At 39.3% G+C, this 3736-nt stretch overlaps 1 non-coding gene across 1 annotated transcript; it reads left to right on the top strand.

The window, feature by feature from the left end:
* The first annotated feature begins 1825 nt into the window (after positions 1–1825).
* LOC111733862 lies at positions 1826–1944 on the top strand. The gene has a single exon (XR_002778213.1). It is a non-coding gene; the product is annotated as a 5S ribosomal RNA (ribosomal RNA).
* The last annotated feature ends 1792 nt before the right edge of the window (positions 1945–3736 follow it).

Genomic DNA, 3736 nt, shown 5'->3' with positions numbered 1-3736 from the left:
GGGAAGTGAGCATTCTATGAGCACAGTTTCAGTTTCGGTAAGTGAAAAAGTTCTGGAGATCTGTTGCACAACAATGTGAATATACTTAATACTACTGACCGTACACTTAAAAACAGTTGAGGTGATAAATTTTATGTTATGTGTATTTTACCATAATTAAAACTATAGGGATTGGAGATATTAACTGGATTGTCCATCTCTGCATTATCTGCTTGATTGTTCACTTTGGACCAATCTGTAGCTCCTCCTGAGTACACTGTCAAATTGCTTATTCACTGTCACTCAGAGGCAGCATCCACCCCATAGAATGAGATTTAGACACTAACACAATTGTGGAGAATTATCTATGCTATTGTCTCCTTTTTAAAGGCAAAGAACAGTAAGTAGTGATGGTGAGTAGACAGAGACACAAGAATGAGCATTTGTGGGGAAAAGTGGATCTTATAGAATTTCTCCAGTTTAACCAGAAAAGCCATGGAGAAATATCATTTGTATCACTTTTGCAATTGAGCCCAAATTCCCTTCTGTATATGATCAAGATTTATTAATCTATATATGCAAATAACCAGAAAGAATTACAATAATAATTATAATTACAATACTAGTTCCCATTGGATTTCACATGTATACAGTGCTTTACAATATTCAGAGCATTTTTGTGTGACTTAGTTCATTTAATTCTTGTAGCTATAACAAGAAGACAAGACTGAGCCAAGCAACTTCTGGCTTAGGATTAGTGCTTATGTTGGCATCTTTGGCTTCTGGGGTCATCACGTCTGCCCTGTGACCTCCAAAACATTGACTTCTGGTAACTGCTTGATCTGTCCTAATCTTCTGTCTGCTTCTCTTGATACTGACCCCTTATAGACTTTATTTACAGTACCTAGTCTCTATAATCTATAATCCTTCACAAAGTTTTACAAAATTTATCTCAGTAATCTAGAGTCCATCCACTATTCTCAGACCTTTATCATCTCTCACTTGTACTATTATAACATCCTCCCCACTAGTCTCTCTTTATTTTGGCCTCTCAATTTAATCAGTTTCACAGCAATAAAAAAGGTGGTTCATTCGAAGTATTTATATTTAAAGTGTCAACTAAAAAGTATCAACTAGGTGTTTCATCACCAAAAGGATTTATTCAGGAAAAAGGAAGGGTTGCAACCCACTGCATGCAAACATGGCAAGCCACATGCACACTCTTCCCTGCATGCCAAGATGGAGTGGTATTTATAGAAGGAAAAAGGAAGTTAATGGAAGGGGAGGTTAGAAACATAGAACCTTATTGTAAACGTAGAGTTCTTCCTGTAGGGTTCTCCAGTGTAAGGTTCTCGTGATTATGAGGAGCATAAGAAATTCCATAAGCCCTGGCGCCTCCCATAGACTGTCCTGACTACTTATGTTTGCTCACAAAGTTCCAGCTCATCTTTATCAAAAGAGTTGAATTAATGGGCCATAAGATTTTGGCAGAGATAAAAGAACCAACTAAAGGTGATGAGACACCTGGGGAACAGCAACAGGAAGAAGACAGTACCATCTTAGATGTGAAGGGACAAGGGGTGTAAGCAATATTAATGGGACCCAGTGAGAACTGGAGCAGTGGAAGATAAGCCAGCAGCTAGGAGCTGTGGCTGCAGATAGAGAACCCCAGTCATAATGGCTCCACAGCCAGGCAGGGATGGAGTGGGAAGTGGACAGATAGATACTGCAAACTCTCTTTTTAATCACACACTGATCTACTGGTTCCCACTTCTTCCTCCTCCCACACACAATGTCCAAATTCAAGCAGAAGTTAGAGGATATAGTGGTTTTAAAAACATCTTCAGTCTACAGCCATGCCACCCTGAACAAGCCCAATCCCATCTGATCTCGGAAGCTTAGCAGGGTCGGGCCTGGTTAGTACTTGGATGGGAGACCACCTAGGAAGACCAGGTGCTGTAGGCATAAAAAATAAATAAGGGATTGTAAACTGACAAGGTCCTTGCACCTTAATCTGTGAGGTTGACCATGGGTTGCTTTGCCTAAAAATAAAATCTTCAAATTCTTTTATAGTCTTCTCATCAGAGATAGAGTCTAATTCTCCACCACTTAAATATGGGGCTGGCCTTAATGACTCACCTCTAACAAATATAATATGGTAGAAATAATACTACATAATTTCTAAGGCTAAGTCATAAAAGGCAATACAGCTTCTACCTGATTCTCTCTCTTGGGATGCTTGCCCTTTGAACACAGCCATGCTGCGAGGAAGCCCAAGCCACCTGGATAGGCCATGCATAGGCTGTTTTCTGGAAAAGGCCCCTGCAGAGGTCCCAGCTAGCAGCCAGCACAACCAGCAAACAAGTGAGCAAGGAAGGCTTCAATATGACTCCAGCACTAGTGGGCTGCCTGACTGAAACCACATGAAACACCCCAAAATGAGAACTGCCTACCTGAGCCTAGTCAACTCCCAGATCTGAGAGATTAATAATAATAATTATGATGATGATGATGATGATGATGATGATTGCTCTATGTCAATAGGTTTGGAGTGGTTTATTATGCAGTTGTAGTAAACTGGAACTCTGAGAGTCCATATGATGCAGTGTGTGAGGGCTCCACCTTCTTGACACAGAGCAAGGCAGAGAAAGAACAGAAAGTGGATCTAGGGGAGTACACAGAGGATAACCAGCATAACCCTCTTAAATCTCTCCTCTACGGTAAAGCTAGAAAATCCTTCATCAGTTCCAAGCGAAAGCCCAAGCCTGGCACACAAGAACTTCCAGGATCTTGCTACCCTTGCTTTCACTACCATCTGCAGAAACTCTCGTTCTGTGATTTATCTTAGTGGTTGTACTGGATTCTCTGTAGTTCTCTCTACACACTATGCTGCTTCTTTCTTCTAAGACGTTATGACTTTTCCTCTAGAATATTCTTTTCTTACCTTTTTTATTTATCGATCTTGTCACTTGCCTTTAGACTCTTGGTTGAAAACTCTATACATATATCTTTTTTTTAAATTTAGACCTTAACTTTTAATGTAATAAAATCATTCCTTTATGGGTCTAGGTCTGTCTTCCCTACAGGGGAAGTTCCTGAAAGACCAGGAGAACCTTTTATTCATGTTTGTATCTCAGCACACAGCACCTGCCCATAGAGATGGCCTGAACAGAGGCCTGTGTTTTTGTCTACAGTCTAGACTGTAAGCACTATGAAAGGCGGGGGCTATGTTGGTGTCATTCTCAAATCTAATCCCAATGCCTAACACAAAGACTGCCAAACAGGTACTGAAAAATCACCCTTGAATGAATGCAGAAAGTTGATTTCCCCAAATATCCATCATGGATATAACGCTGCACTTAATTTCTCAGTAAATACTACTTGTTTGGAACTTGAAACATGTTCTGAACCATTGTTGTTAACTCAAAAAACAAGAGAAATGAATGGAAAGTGTTCTTTCTACACTTTACTGTCTCAGGTTTGGGAAAGCTCAGTAAGCAAAGGCATCAAAAATAACAGCTTAAAAAATACCAAAATTGAATTGAATAAAATGATGTAACCAATGCAATTGACCTAACACCTTCAGTAACATAATACATAGATATGATAACAACCTTTTATAATAAAAGGATTTTTTAAGAACTTAAGACAGGAGGTAACTTATAGAATCTTAAAATCCTTTCTGCTAAGAAAGAAATTATTCTGGCACTTGTTGAAATTGTAAAGAAGACTTTATTCAGGACTATTGCAATAGGTA

This window comes from Pteropus vampyrus, unplaced genomic scaffold (assembly GCF_000151845.1).
Source record: "Pteropus vampyrus isolate Shadow unplaced genomic scaffold, Pvam_2.0 Scaffold663, whole genome shotgun sequence".
Taxonomy (NCBI): Eukaryota; Metazoa; Chordata; class Mammalia; order Chiroptera; family Pteropodidae; genus Pteropus; species Pteropus vampyrus.
Note: the sequence above shows the minus strand (reverse complement) of the source record. Positions and strands in the feature narration are given on the sequence as shown.